At 45.6% G+C, this 14839-nt stretch overlaps 1 long non-coding RNA gene, 4 other non-coding genes and 1 pseudogene across 6 annotated transcripts in view; all 6 read left to right on the plus strand.

Annotated features, from left to right (window-relative positions):
• LOC138526320 (uncharacterized) overlaps positions 1 to 14839 on the plus strand; it is a 174753-nt gene that overhangs the window by 83694 nt on the left and 76220 nt on the right. The window contains exons 20-22 of one of the 2 annotated variants that reach the window (XR_011283558.1): positions 7432 to 7497; positions 9267 to 9321; positions 9624 to 9638. The exons of the other annotated variant lie outside the window; for it this stretch is intronic. This is a non-coding gene — a long non-coding RNA (uncharacterized lncRNA). Of the gene's footprint in view, positions 1 to 7431; positions 7498 to 9266; positions 9322 to 9623; positions 9639 to 14839 lie in introns of those variants that run through there. 2 annotated transcript variants of the gene reach the window in all.
• LOC138565477 (small nucleolar RNA SNORD88) lies at positions 4316 to 4404 on the plus strand. Its single transcript, XR_011301342.1, has one exon. It is a non-coding gene; the product is annotated as a small nucleolar RNA SNORD88 (small nucleolar RNA).
• Positions 4781 to 4874, plus strand: LOC138565400 (small nucleolar RNA SNORD35; annotated as a pseudogene).
• Positions 6142 to 6211, plus strand: LOC138565425 (small nucleolar RNA SNORD50). Its single transcript, XR_011301305.1, has one exon. It is a non-coding gene; the product is annotated as a small nucleolar RNA SNORD50 (small nucleolar RNA).
• LOC138565408 (small nucleolar RNA SNORD35) lies at positions 7564 to 7652 on the plus strand. Its single transcript, XR_011301291.1, has one exon. It is a non-coding gene; the product is annotated as a small nucleolar RNA SNORD35 (small nucleolar RNA).
• LOC138565385 (small nucleolar RNA Z195/SNORD33/SNORD32 family) lies at positions 9362 to 9441 on the plus strand. The gene has a single exon (XR_011301271.1). It is a non-coding gene; the product is annotated as a small nucleolar RNA Z195/SNORD33/SNORD32 family (small nucleolar RNA).

The following is a 14839-nucleotide window of genomic DNA, read 5'->3' on the forward strand; positions in this document are numbered from 1 at the left end:
TCTGCAACTAAAGAACAAAATGTACAACATGTGAGGGCAGTCCTGAAAAAACTTTGCCAGCACAATTTGTATGTGAAATTAGAGAAGTGTTTTCCACGTCACAACAGTGGTTTCTTGGCTTTATATGAACCCCTTGTGGTATCCAGATGGATAATGGGAAGGTGGAGGCAATTCTAAACTGGCCCACGCCAATTAAGACAGTGCAGAGTTTCCTATGGTTTGCAAATTTGTACCGACGATTTATACCTGGGTTCTCGGACATGGCTCACCCCATCACCTCACTACTGCAAAAGCGCAAACTCTTCAAATTGTCACCTGAAGCTGAAGGAGCCTCAAAACAGTTCACCACACCCCCCATATTGGAGCACCCAATTCCTGAACTGCCTTTCGTGGTGGATAGACACCTCCAGTGTTGCGGTGGGGGTGCTGCTGTCCCAGAGATCCAATAATCACTCATCTACATCCTGTGGCATTTTGGTCAAAGTTTTCACCTGCCGAAATGAATTACTCTATAACCGAGAAGGAGCTCCTGGCCATAAAAGCAGCGTTTAAAGCATGATGTCACCACCTGCTAGGCGCACTGCATATTATCATGGCCTATACTGATCATCGAAACCTGCATATTTACAATCCGCGCACGCAGTCACCCCAACTCTTATGGGCTCGGTTCTTCTCCGAATAGGACTGTCTTTACGTTTCACCCTGGAGTCAAGAATGGAAAAGCCGACGCCTTGTTACGCATAGGATGGAGTCTCGAAGGGAGAGATGCCTCCGCAGTCCCCGAACCGGTGTCCATCATCCCAGGAAGCAAGCTACTGGGGCTGATAAGCCCATCGCTAGATCAACTCCATCATGACATCCAGCAAGCCCTAACCCCGGAACAGTGGCAAGAATGGGTGACTCAAGATCTGCAACGTTCTTTAAAAATGAACTTCCGTTCTACCTGGGACAACTCTGTTCCAGAACCCCAAATGCAAAATAAAATATTACGCAACTTTCACGACACATTGCTCGCGGGTCACCCTGGAATTACCAAAACCCTTGGAAAGATCTGATGGCACTATTGGTTGGCCACCTGGCAAAAGGACCTAACTCAATATATCAAAACCTGCGATGTCTGTGCTCGTAGTAAGACGCCCAAGATTAGACCCTCTGGATTACTCTACCCTTTACCGATACCAGCTGTCCCGTGGCATACTATTTCCCTGGACTTTATTACAGAATTTCCCCCATGTAATGGATACACCACCATTATGGTGGTGGTGGATCTGCTAATGAAGATGGCACACTTCATTGCTCTAAGAGGGCTATTAAACACAGGGAGCCTTGCGCACATTTTCTTGAACAACATTGTGCGGATCCATGGTTTTCCATCAGTCATCTCCGATGGAGGAAGTCAATTTATATCCAAGTTCTGGAGGCACTGCTTCAACAAGACCCAAATTGATGTCCGGCGTCTACTAGTCACCACCCACAAACGGACGGACAGAACTAACCAGACTCTGGAGCAGTACTTGTGATGCGTTTCCCCAGGCCGAAGACGGTTGGGTCGACCTTCCCTGGGTGGCAGAATACGCTTACAATAATAGCATCCATAGCGCCACTGGATTCTCATCTTTCTACTTCCTCTACGGACGAAACCCAAAAACCACTGCTTTCGATCCACCCACCGAACTGGAAATGCCCGCAGTCACGTCATTGCATACCAATATTAAGGAAACATTACAAAAGGCCTGCGAAACGCTTCAAGAAACTAAGAACACTCAAAAGTTCTTCGCTGATTAAAAAAAAAGGAAGCCCCCAAGTATCAAGTTGGCGACGAGGTATGGCTTGCCACCATGTATATTCGACTAAAAGGCCCAAAAAGGTTCCACCCTAAATATATATCGGCCCCTACTCTGTGCTCGCCATTATTAACCCTGTGCACTAAAACTTGATCTCCCACCAACTCTAAAAAATGTGCTGTTTCATGTATCCTTGCTCAAACCAGTATACCCCGGGACATGGAATTCTTTAAGTGATTCTCCTCCAATAGAGGTCCAAATGGGGGGAAAAAACGAGTGAAGTGTAAAAAATTTCTTGACTCTAAAATCAGTAGGCAGCGTTTATATTATCTGGTAGATTGGAAAGGGTACTTTTCTCAGGATGGAACATGGGAACCTGTGGAAAACATTCATGCCCCTCGGTTGCCTGCTCTATTCCACCATAACCATCCCCACAAACCAGGACCAGTAAGGGCTCTCCTTGGAGGGGAGTGCTATCATGATCCCATTGCGGGCCCGGGGGTGGCAGGTCAGGAGGAGGGGAGGCCCCTCTTCTAAATAATAGTGTAAATGCTGACTCGCCAGCCGTCATAAGATATCAACAGTACATTTTTTTCGAATGTTTCGGTAGGCACTGATTGTGTGAGAAACAGATGTCCAACAACGTTCATATGGTCGTCAGTGTCGGGTGGTGACGGTTTTGTGGGCGGGACTACCCGATTGCTAGACAGTGAATCTGTTTTCCATGTTAATAATCGGTGGTACTATAAAGCACTCGACGAGGCAATTCTCATTCTTTCTGGTTGGTTTGTGCGCGTGGCAGGAGGTGGTCTTGCGGCAATGGCTTGTGCACGTGGTTCCCACTTTGTTGTAATGGGTGAGTGTGCCACACCCGAGTAGAGTATAACAATTATGATCCAGGATTGTAATGCGCGTTTTTGTGAAAATAGGTTGGACATTTTAAGCAACTGCTTGTGGTGTTAGCCTAAAACTTCTCGTAAAATGACTCGCCCACTCCCCCCGGACATACCATATCCAAACCGGCAGACTCATTTGGATAGAAAGTTTGAGAGGAGTCCACCACACCAGCCCAGCACCCAAGGAGGATAATGGACACCCAACCCACATTAATCAATCCATCGGCATTTAACACCTACAGAGCTGGCTAGAATAGAACGGCGAGGAGCAATCATAACACTCACAAAGCGCGTTAGAACAGCATAGGGAGCGCCCCACACAAACCAAAACCATGCCAGGCGTAGGCCTTCTGCCCACCCGATGAAATTGGGAGGATTGGCGAGTGCGCCACACGGACAGATTTCTGAACTTTTGTTAACCTTCATACAACCGACTAACAAACTCAGCATTTCTCCAGATGTATCTCACTCAAAACCTCACACAACCATCTCTCGCACAACAACCCGCACGCACTTCACAACACTGCACCAACACATAAGCAACACCAACCGCACACGAGGACTGACATCGATCCAATACTCGCACCGAAGCTCAGCACCCGGTGTATACCGAGTTGAAGCTTCCAACAGAACACCACTCCTCTCACTATCCTACTCCTGCCTCACCTACTAACACATCCCATCTTCTCTTTTGCATATCCGCCAGAGCGCCTGGGGACCAACTCCGTGTTGACGGTGCGCGGTACAAATACCTTTTAACATTTATATATTTTTGAAATCGTGATTTTTTTTTTTTTGGGTATCTGTTTCTAATCCGATTGGAAACGAGGATGGCGGGACAATTAATCTCGTATGCCCAGTCCATTCTCCAGCATTGGATCTTTCATGGATTCACATGCTTAGAATATTCCCCGTCGTCAGACTGGGACCCCTCGGTTGCCCAGTCCATTGTCTTTAGTGCCCAACCATCGGTAACGTCCTCATACTTGCGCTGTTTGTTATCTAAAACGTCTGCATGGGTACGAATTGAGGCTGACTTTTTTTTTGCTCTTATTCTCAGTTGTATCCCAGTTTTAAAGTGGGATGGAGGGGGTTTAGCTGCCTAATCGTCCAAATGTTGAACCCGTCAAGCCTATTTTTTTTTTTAAACAACCCTACCCACATTCGTCAGTCGATTCGTTGTTTGGTATTGGGTAGGACAATTTCCTTAGTCTGACTCTCGAACACGCTTGCGCAGATTTGAGTGCTGCGAAAAGTTTTTACAAGAGATGTAAGTTAAGGTGTTGCCGTGTCTCGTATTATCTATTAATGTCAGCACTGGGCTCTTTCAATTCCATGCAGATAAAAGTGCCTCTGTGATTTGACACGCGGAGACTGAGGGACATAATGTTCATTTTTTCGCTCTGGCTGTTGTGTTTTCGCCATTTATAGTTGATGATGGCTACTCCCTTGAGGTGGGATAAGTTTTGGGTTTTAACGTGGTGATATTTGCGAAGATACCTTGTTTACTACATTAAACCCAATGTATTTTTTCCTCTCGAGGTGCGGAGGCGTTGCCGTTCACGAATACTACAGCGTGCCTTTGCCCAAGTGAGTTTTTGAACCTTTACTTTTGAGGGTGGGTGTAACTGTAATCGGTCCCCGTGATGTCAGCACTGGGCTCTAAACATTGCCATGTTGATGAAAGTGCCCCTCTGACTTGACATGCAGAGACTGAGGGACTGTAATGGGTATCTCATTTGTATTAGGGTACGACTGCATTAATGTTAAGGAAGTGATTTGCTCTTCGTGGCTTTGCATGCGGCGCATTTCAAATGACATTAACTACTTGGCCCACGTGGTGAAGGAGCAAACGTTGTGGGCCTGGTTTGTAAACATTTTTTTATAACTGCATGTGAGCAGCAGAGATTTTGTTCTCGTTTTAATTGTACCCTTCGTTTTCATCCAAAGAAACTCCAGACGTGAGCGGTGTTTTCTGGACCAAAACGAGTGCGTTGGAATATCATGGGGGTAGATTAAAGGTACGTTTCATCTGATATGTCAACACCGCACGGGAGCCATCCGGGCCTTTTTTGTAACCACTTGTTGCTGTAGTGGCCAAGCAAATGATGTTTATTCTATTCTCACGATGGTCTTCCTAGCCCCCTAAAGGGGCCCTGACGACAGTGCCACATGGCATAGCTGATGCTGGTCATGTTACCACCGCCGCTTTTTGTAACTTGGAGGCATTTACTGCACAAAGCAAATGTATTGGCCTCGTCATGGCTTGGAATGGGGTGCGGGGGCTGGGTGTTGGAGGATGATGGAATAGGCCCCACACATGTTTCGAAATTCCTGTTTGATTAGCAGGGGCTACTGAGGAGGGAGGGATGGAGGGAGGGGGGGGGCAGGAGCTACCTGAAAAGCTCCTTCAATTGTCCATTTTGTATGGACCATTGTGTTCTAATCTGTATTAGATGTTCTCTATTTCTTATCATTCTCAAATACAGTTAATATCACAATTTGTTTGGCCCGAGGTAGCTCCTGTTTTCAAGCTAACCAGGGTCTACTATACTAGCAGCAGGAGCTGAGTAGCTCCCCCCTCCACCCCCCACTTCACATACCCAGGCCGTGGCAGGGTTTGAACACTTCTGATGTGGGTAGCAAGTAGGGTAAACATTACCTTAACGATTGGTTACCATACTACTTGGCTTATAAATCGTTTCCCCTTTTTATGTATGCCTGCTAAAACTCCACTGACTCCCCACTATATCTGCTCACATTCCCCTAAATCACACGTAACCCATCAGATTCCGTGTACAGCCTTTGGCTGTATGCATTAACTGTCTGTAGCTCAAATCCGGTGGACTGCTTTGTGCCCTCAAGTTGCCCACCTCATTTGATCTACAGCATTGTGCGGGTATTTACATTTTTGAACCTGCGTTCACATCTGTAGCCCGTACCATGAGTCGTGACTTTGCAAGACTTGGAGCCTACTTTAATTCTGTATCGTGTGTACATGCAGTAGCCCCTGCACCTTTTGGAGTGGCGCTGCCAGACTATGCTCTCCAAGATCCAACTTCATGTTTTAACCTTGGTCATGCACTTTGTAGAATGCCATTTCGCACTGGTGCCTGAATGTATCCCTTTTATTTCAGACTCAATGATGCCCATGGAGACACTGATCCAATGCTAGGAGCAAATGACAATCGTGCCCCTTGTTTACAGGTATGGCATTGGCGTTATTGGAACTAGCGTTCAGTAGCCTTGTCAATGATATTACCTACATTGTTTGTTTGTATATGAAACAAGTCTAGATGACTAAGACATGCTGAAAATAACTGCTTGCCTTCTGAGCCAAAGCTTGTTTTAATATATACACTTTATTTTATTGTACAGTGAGCCTGCATCGGTACAGTCTGCGACTGCAATCCACACCAGGTACAAGCTGATTAATTGATTTCCCAATACTTGCGCAAGGAGGCCTATGATGAGTCTATCCCGAACCTGATTCTATTGATGAACAAACTCTATGGCTCTGACTGCTGAGCTCCTTGCTTTTAGTGGGGTGACCCGTATGTGGCTATGGAGTTTGCTGTGTACGAGTGTTTGGTTATTTATATAGCGCTCTTCCCCATTTGTATGGCCTCAATGCGCTTTGTGCTTGGACTGCCCATAGTGCCGGAGTTTCTAAAGTTTGACATGTGGATGTGTGCATTTTCAACGTGTTAGGGCTTGGGTGGCTGGCTGTTTCAGTCTGGACTGTGCTGCTAGATCGGATGAGTGTAGCCATAGCTGCATTCTACGGTGCATGGATGTGTGGCATGTGTCCAGTTTAAGGCTTCGATGTTCGGCTTTGCAGTGCTGTATAGTGGGTCAGGGCCTCGCTATATGAGGTCGAGGTTTCATAGAACTGTATAGTAGGAGGGGCCTCTCACAGTAAGGTAGGTTTCACAATATGATGAGCAGATATGGGGATACACCTATATTTGAGATCCCTGTACCTTAGCTTTCACAAAACAAAATTTGGATACAGGGAAAACACCTAGAATTGAGAATCCTGTATACTGGGGGAGAGGTCTAGGTTTCTCAATAGTAGGTTTCACAATATAATAGGCAGATATGGCCTAGGTTTCACAATCTAATATAGGCCGAGGTTTTACAGTAAATTTGCTAAATAATGGCAGATATGCAGATGCGCCTAGTTTTGAGAAACCGAGGTTTCACAAAATCAATTTGGATACACGGGGGAACACCTAGAATTTGAGGCCTGTATGGTGGGAGAGGCCTTCAGTCCTGTATAGTGGGAGGCCTATGTTTACCTCCTGTATAGTGGGAGAGGCCTCGATTTCACAATACAGTAGGTTTCGCAATATAATAGGTAGATGTAGCCTAGGAGTGAGGAACACTTGAGCTTTATCACCGGTTTAGGAGCGGCCATATAACATCCTGGGCTAGTTTACACCCCAATATGGCTCTTCATTTTACTCCTTAAATGTTGTCTGGAATAGTGTAAAAGCTTCAGCGGGTTACTGTAGTTTTATTTGATGTACATGTAGGTAAAGTGGTCCTTTCAGACATGTTAGTCCATAGCACACTCCTGTAATGCCAGAGCTGATTATGCTTTGATGGCAATAGAAGTGTACTGGGGAATGCCAGCACTCAGGACTTTTATGCTCTCAATAACCCACGACTGGTTTTACTAATGCAGGCTTAACGCACTGTACTGTGCTGCAGTTGTTCTCATTGTAATTAATTGCTCTTTCCTTAAGGGTAAACCTGTAGCTGCACCGGATTCTACCTTTGCTGCAACACTGCTGACGTTGGCACCTAAGGAGGTAAGATTCTTGGCTAAAATGGTGACTTAGACTTTGGGGGCAATCTATTTGCAGAAGTTGGGTTCAGGCAAATGATGCATATTCTCACGATGGTCTTCCTAGCCCACCCAGTGGCCTTTTAGGACAGTGCCTCATGGCTTCACTCATGCCTGCCTCAGCTAAACGAAGATCTCCAGCAGCCACTTTTTAATACTGACCACCGAGTGCACCACTTTTAGTTATCGGTGGAATGCTTTAGATGAAGCACTGGGGAAGAACATTAACTTTTGCATGGGTCGATCTTGCTAGGAGTGTGGCCCGGGTAAACCATGTGTGCATTTGTGTCCAATGCCCCAAATCCTTGGCCGTAGACCCCACGGTTTCATATTTAGAAACCTATGCATAGTGAGTCTTTCTGTAAAGCCCCTCTTTGCATTCACTGCGCCCCACAAAATTGCATTCCTAGTAAACTTGTCCCCACAACTTGCCCAGCAGTGCTTTGGATTTTGTTAGACTGCAAGGCTTCTTTATTCCCCTTACAGTTGTTGCATAATGTAAATATCAACGAATTGATGGCATTTATAACGTGCCTATAGACCTGTTTCAGTGAGTTACCCTGAATTTGAATGTTGCAACCAGTAAGATGCATTTTGTATAAAATAGCCACATGGATGGGTCTAGTAACTGCACATATTTCACTTTTTAAACTGCACCTGCTGCAAGTTTGTGGCTTCTAGAAACGGGGTTTCATTGAGCGTTCCTGCTGGGGAGCAACTTTTAATGTATTGTATGTTGATGGTTGTAGTAGTTGACAAGTAAATGGATGTAGCCTCTATTGTGGGGTTAACCTGATGACGGCCTACTTAACTTTTGTCCACAAGATCGTTGACTTTAGGATGTGATGTACTGAATGTTGGTGTCTGGCCCTATGTTGGCCAGTTATTTGTCTGCAATAAATCGTGTGGCACTCTAGGAAAGTAATGGAGGATCCAATACAAATTAGCACTCAATTCAACGTTGTACTGTCTTAGCTAGCGAATACCATTTTCCTTGGATCTCTAATGACCACCCATGTACCCCAAGAAAATAGTCTGCACATGGTTAAATTTCCAAGTATCACTAGTCTGGCTTTTCAGAAGCTGCAGTCTATTTGTACATCTGAGGTGGCGTGGCATGCACCACCAAATAATTCCCCTGCCACCTTGAGTGTCGATGTCCTAGACTGGCCATGCTCCAATTCAGCTCTGCTCACCCTCCCATGATTGCCCAATTTGGTTAAGGTGGGAAGTTGCTTGTCGGATGGTTATGCGTTACCTGGTGATTGCCACATAATCCTGACTGGCTTGCAATGTTGGAAAGTATCCATTAGTTGTGACCATTTTGCTAGCTACCTTAGAGCTCAGGTAACTCGAAAGAGGCTTGGTGCACTTGTGAATGACAATGTCATGGGTACCTGTGCACATGTTAAAGAAATGCAGGTTCTGTTAAATTAGTTGGGGATAATCCAGGAATCTGGGGATAAACATTAAGGGAAATCCGGGTCATTTGTTTTGGGTGCCTTGATTGAGAATCCAGGCCAAATGTTTGGTGTGGTAGCACGCTAGACTAGAAACTGCATGTCCGAAGTAACACTCATACTCCCAGCACACAACCACATCTCCAGGGTGCAAGAAACTACATTTAATTGAATTGTCGGGCTTGGTCCTATCTATTGGGTGTACATGTTTTAGGATGGGACACTGTCCAAATGTATATTACCGTCTCACTTTTATTTTTCTCTTCTCCTGCAGATGTCCTAGAAGGCTGTCATATTTGGATATATACTGTTTTGGAGGCAATATTTTGGTAAGCTTTGCTTTGGAATTCTGTTACTCTTCATTCCATGGTGGTCTATGATGTGGCAAACGTCTAGTTCGAGTCTCACGACCGTGAGATACATGTACATGCACTACCATCTGAGACCCAATACGACCATGTGAACACCGTTTGGCTTTATAGGAAAGGAGCATGTGATAGCTGCTGTCTGCTTACAAGTCAGACACTATTGCTATGCAAGATGTAATTATTTTGTGCTGCACTGGGAAGTACGTAAAAAGGTTGTGGTTATGTAACGCATTGCTTTGACACGTTTTTGTTTTTCCTTTCAGAAGCGGAGCGTGAAGTTCTCCAGTGATAAGAAGCCAATTCAAATGTTTGCTTAAATCTGCGTTGGCAAAATACAGATTACTTTTGATTCTGTCATGGTCCATCGTTGTAAGTGCCCTCATTCATAATGGTGGTACCTTAGTTACCACAATTGAAATTGGTGCTTCACCTGTTGCTCATCTGCCACTTTAAACTGGTATCCGAGACTGCATTTTTGGTTGTGCCGGGGAGTCTTTTTTAGCCTATTTTACCAGCAGGAATTGCTTCAGTAAATAGATTTTTTTAAATTTGCGGTTCCCTTGCCAACTTAATCTCTCCATGTACTTGTGCCCATCCCTGCCCCTTTTTAATCCCTTACCCCTGAGAGTAAATTCCTGTCAGTGTAACAATACCGAACAGATGTTCGAATGCAACAGGCGTGTCACGCTCATGGCCGAATGTTCTGAAGCAACACAAAAAATTTCAAGGCCCATATGCAAATAGAAGTGAGATATTTCACCAATATCTTTATTCATGTAAAATGTCAGCCGACACGTGTTTGACATTTGTCGTTTTCAGGGCAGTCATCTATTCGAATTCAACAAGCTAATCTTCCTTGTGGTTCTTACTATAAACTGGTTTATTCAAAATAAGATCTATAATTGTGCATAGGTGCTATAAAACCATTAAACAATTCTGCTCTTAGCCAAGTATAAGGGCTGGATCCCTACAGAGCTGATGCTGTCCCGACGCTAGAATTCCCGTAACTAGCTCTCCCCTCAGAATTGCTCCTTGGTGGGGTTGACCGAATTTTGTTTACCCCATTGGCAACAGCGGCACTTTGTCACAGGCATAGTTTTGACGCCATACATGCAACTTTCAAGACTCGTCATTCAATGGATTTAACAACGAACTCTTGCGAGTTGAGAACTAGATGGCGGGCTGTACATGTGGAGCATGGTTTTCGGGTGGCAACTGCTCAGTGGCATTTCATTCTGGTTTTGGCATTTTACAAGGCATAGCAGCACCTGCCCTTGGTACTAGTAACCCATTCTCCCCATCCTATAAAGCCATGCTTGTTTCTGCACAAGTAGAGCCACTTACGTTTCTTGTCCTCAGTCTGAGTTAAGCTGTTTAATAAATGTGCAGGCTTCTAGCATGTGCCTGGCTCCCACAAATATGGCTTATGTAATGTATGGGTTTTGGATTCCTTGGTGAAGGCGGCTTCCAAAATCAGGGATGACTGTCCTCTATTAATCAGTGGGGCGCTACAGAATACCCTACCTCCCACGCTCCGAGGTGAGGCCTCCCTCATCTCCTTCCGTAAAGCTATGAAACTATTCTCTTTACCTAATGTCCCATCTATCAACTATGAATACTAACCCCCGACCCATTGCATAAAGCTGTACTAATGTATTTATGTACTGATCTGTAAATGCGTCCTACAACTGCTACCACTTCTGTAACTAAGCTTTTGCAAGTAGCAGTGCCTCAATGCCATTGGGCTGTTTGTGTGCTACATAAATGTAATAAATACATGATTTACATCTGTATTGTACAACTCGAGGGCTGGAACAGTGCACCTTGTTCATATTTGCATACAATGATTCTAAATGTATCTGTTCTCATGAATATTGAAGGCTATCTTGAACACCAAGATTCTGGCCTCCGAGGCCTGGAGTTGGACAATCCTGCTTTAAGGGGTCACTTTTACACAGCTGAAAATCAGTAGAGCTGCTTGGGGTGGCTTGCATATTGGTATTGCCTTTGAGGGAGGGGGCTCGTAGATGACTTTTGCCTGGTCTTGTGCCAATTGATTTTATTGTGATGGAAGGACCAGAGGTCGTGAAGCAAGTGAGTCAATGGAAGACTCGAATTTTTGACTATTGTTTTGCTAGTTGGAATTACTAGTATGGTGGTAGTAAGTGGGTGGGGGGGGCGAGGTCAGGGCCGATATTGCTGAGATTTTTGATTGGCCCTATAGATGCAAGCCGTGGGTGATGGAATGATCAGTAGAAAAGGCAATTGGGGGTGAGGGGGGGTCATTTGACGTTACAACTTGGGGCTGTTCAGTAGCTTGCACTGTGCTTTAGGAGGCATGGGCACATCTCTGGTGGTAGGGAGGCCGAGTGAAAGGCCAAGCCAGTTCCAGTAGTTTGATGGAGCTGTCTGGAGCTCCACCAGAACAGGGTGGTGCCATGCGTGATTTGCCCCACCATAGAGGTGGGTTGTGATCTAATCTTTACCTTGGGGGGGTGGGGCATAAGCATTCTGAAGATTGTTGTGGTATGCATTTATGTTTTCAAGGGTGGTATGGATAATCCCTTTAAAGGATATGAAAGATCCCAGTACACACTGAGGGGTAGTGATGGCTGGAATGGTGGTGCAACCTGTTAGGTTGGGGGTGCAAAATGCATCAGTTGATGCAGAGAAGGAGTGAGTTTGAAGTGGGTTGGGTTAACAAGCAACTCAATCAACCGTGTAGCAGCTTAAACATTGTTATGGGAACCCTTTGCCCTGTACATAACTCCTCATGTAGGCTTGCCTTTAGTCAAATTGGCTGCTGGGATTAATTTGGCGACCCTGAAAGGCTTCCGGTGGTCTTCAAACTTTTATTGTCGTCGTCCCTCAGATCATAATTGGGTGGAAGGTTCCCCTCACTTCACCCTGTTATTGGAGTGGCTTGCCAAGTAAAGGGAAAGTCGGGTATCGGGTGTGACACAGCCATCTTTGGCCTCCATCACTAGAGACCACTGGTCCTTGCCTACCTCTTAACCCGGCCTGTGATTTCAGATGAACTGAACCATTGGAGTGAATAGGCCATATTTTTCAATAATCTGAACAATATGTATGTTTTAGGGACGATTGGAATGTGTACCGAAGACTGCCCTCATTCGAATTTGGCAATGTTTAGGCTGATCTGTTGCCGTTCTCCCAGGTAATTCTAATTGTGAAGAGGTGAGCTAGCATAGGTCCCACCCTGACAACCTCATGGAGCATACCCATAGGCTTCCATGCAACATTATGGTCTTATGGTTTTGAATGTATTGTCTACTTCAATATTGCGGTCTCACCCCCACCCTCCCTACTCGCTTCTGTTCTTGCCGTGCCTCCAATCCGGTTTTCTCCCTTTTTGATTTGCCTCGAGGCAGGACAGCAGTTCAAAGTAACATTCACGGCAGATTTAAGCAGTTTCTCATGGGTGAAGTGGGAATAAGACACGTTGCTGCTTTTCTGAAGCAGCAGGACCAATCCATAGTGGGGCACAGAAAGGGTGCTCTAGTACCATGAGTCAAGAGTGTCAGCATTAACCGCTCACAGGCAAGCTGGGTATCCTGCCACTAATGGGTCTAGGGCTACACTGGTATGACACAGACCAATGCTCATTACCATGCAGCGGTGCTAACACCATGTGTGAATCCCGGATTTCTCCAGAAGCAACTTTTCCACCATGGTCAGTTTGTTTCTGTATGCTGACGTGAAGCACAGCCTTCAGCTGCACTCCACTGGGCTTTAGCACATTGTTAACTGAGCAACTTGTCACGTCCTTCTAGATGGCTACTGAGAAAGTCATTTGACCTTGCTGCTTTATCATTGTGCATGTACTGTACAGTACCATGCAACAGTGTCACTGTTTTATTCCACTAGACACCCTCCAAGTAATTTTTGGTGGTTGTACAATGTTGGAAAGTGATGACTGCTTTTTCTTGACCTATTACCGAGTCCTACTGTATTTGGCTCATGACTCTGGCCAGTGTCTAGAGTGGCCGTGCCACAAGCTCTTGTCTGTTCCTTTGGTCATTTTGTCCCTTGGCCTTCCTGGGCTGGAATATTTGGGCATGTAGTTTCCTTCAAAAACTGCTTTTGTGGTTTGCTGGGGTCACTTGTGTGGTTACCCAGGTTGCGGGCTTGGACTTTCTGGTCCCAATCCACTATACAGGTGTTGTGTGCACGAGCATGTGAACCCCACTAGTCCCTTATTGGCACACTGCTGGTATGCATGGAGCCTATCTTGCCATTGGTGGGCTGGGTGCAAGCACTCCTGATAATCCTGCATCCATTCCGCACACCAGCAACATTCAAACCTTGAAAAGATGAAAAAAGGACGATACTGAGATGCACTAAAGAAGGCTGGTACCTCAAGTGCGCTGTCGCGCTAAATCCTTTTGTTTTTTGCGTTTTTACCAGGGAATCCCAGTTGGTTCCACAAAGCACCCTTCTGAATGTTGCATTCTTTGGGCCACTACATAGTAGGCTGTGTCATACTTCAACCAGTGTAATGGTTGCTGAAGGTGCTGTTCCTTCCAGTAACACATTTCCCCCTCATTGCCTATTAGGGCTGATTTAATACCATCCAGTAAGCTTGGCTGCCCCCACTGCTTGAGAAGCTACACCAGCTGCATCAATTATTCCAGAATATTGTTCAAAGCTTTGTTTTAGTTGCTCGAGATATTCTGCTGGATTTTCAGTCTCTGTATGCCTTTAGCCAGCCACTAAGGGGTTCTCTGGTGGGCCGGTTGGAGTGCACTTTTAGCAGATTTAAGGTATCTGCAGCAAGAGCTGCCGTCGCTAACTGGTTGAGATATGCACGTGTGGAGTGGTAGTCTATAATGAAATGTAGTCCTTGGAACGGTCTTGTATTTTCAAGAATCTCTAAACCGTATTTAAAGGGCCTTGGCACTCCATGGTGCATGTACTGTGACCAAGGTGCTCCCAGGGAGTTGTCGGAGTGGGAAGGCACTGGTGCTAGTAGTTGCAGTGGAGCACCAGAACCCTTCACCGGTACAGGAGCTGCTGGTGGATATTGACTTGGATTGAAGATCTGTGCTTGCATGCCACTCATGGGACTTAGCTGGGTAGACTGGTGATGGGACAGTGGTTGGGTGGAATCCGGATTAGCTGTGGATCCCAGGACTCCACGCTCAACCTAGTGCAGTGTTTGGCTGTATTGTGAAAGTGCCGAATCCTTTGGGGATGGCACCATAGTCGGTTGTACTTGATTCTCATGGGCTGGGACCAGTAGGTTGTGAGTTTTTGCTCATTCATTGCTGTTGGGTGTATTCATGCACCTTTCTTCTCTAATGCCATGTGCAGGTTTATTTTGTCAGTCTGGTGTGCCTTCCTATGGAAAGTGCTGTGACTCATGGTGTACTTCAATGTCTGCACTTCAATGTCTGCACCAGGACACTACTAGTGTCCTGTGACTTGCAGGACTGGTTTTGCTCATAGCTAACACCAA

This window comes from Ambystoma mexicanum, chromosome 1q, assembly GCF_040938575.1.
Source record: "Ambystoma mexicanum isolate Mex_15411 chromosome 1q, UKY_AmexF1_1, whole genome shotgun sequence".
NCBI lineage: Eukaryota > Metazoa > Chordata > Amphibia > Caudata > Ambystomatidae > Ambystoma > Ambystoma mexicanum.